Here is a 907-nt window from a genome sequence, read left to right as displayed (position 1 = left end):
GTAAGTATTTATGCCACTTTCCCGGGGGGAATTGAACGGTTCTTGTCGATTTTTGCCTGCTTTTTCGTGATTTTTTCCAAAATTTTCGGGTTGGAGAGAGGAAAAAAAATCACCATTAGGATGATTTTTCGTGCAAAAAATTTTTTTGCGTGCTTTTTCGCGATTTTGTCCGAAATTTTCCGGTATGAGAGAAAAAAAATCAGTTTTAGGAAGATTTTTTGTGCGAAATATTCAGGAAAGACGACGTAAATGACGGCCAAAAATGCGAAACAAACGAATTTTTTTTTGTTTTTGAAATGCAAACCAGATGAAGGAGCCAGACGGGGACGAAAGTCGAATAAAATGCATACAAAATCCGGGATTTCGATAATCGTTTCAAGTGTTTTGAACGTTTTAAAGGCGACATCAATAATTCATCGAATAAATTTGAAACTTTTAGATATTCGGGGGGGAGGCGATGGGCAGTTTTTCTTTGTTTTTGTCGGTTCCATATTAATGCTGCTGCATGCTGATTGGCTGGATCAAATGCATACATGCGGGCCCGATTTAAGTCAGAATCCGGAATGGAGACGCGATTATGCAGTCGTTATGTTAATACCAGGAAATGCGAGGGATTGATTAGAATTTCGGATTTTTGGCCGGTTTCTCTGGGTCATTAACCACTGCTCAATCGAACCAAACCTCGGGTTTTTGAGTCAGTTTTTTGCTGTTTTCTCCACACCCCTTTGGCCGAATTGGTTGCGATTTGGCAGGAGGACGAAGAAGGTGGTTGCCGATGTTTTTCCAAGAGAGGCCTTGTTGCCGATTTTCCTTGCTTTTGGCTACAGCTGCGAAAAACTGGTTTCAAGGTTAGTTTTTTGTCATTTGCTTCCAAACTCCGTACGTTAAAACAATCGAAATTTCGCAC

The sequence above is a fragment of the Dendroctonus ponderosae genome, unplaced genomic scaffold (assembly GCF_020466585.1).
Source record: "Dendroctonus ponderosae isolate FM_Combo_2020 unplaced genomic scaffold, Dpon_F_20191213v2 Dpon_F_20191213_12, whole genome shotgun sequence".
In the NCBI taxonomy this organism is placed as follows: Eukaryota; Metazoa; Arthropoda; class Insecta; order Coleoptera; family Curculionidae; genus Dendroctonus; species Dendroctonus ponderosae.
This window is presented reverse-complemented; position numbering follows the sequence as displayed.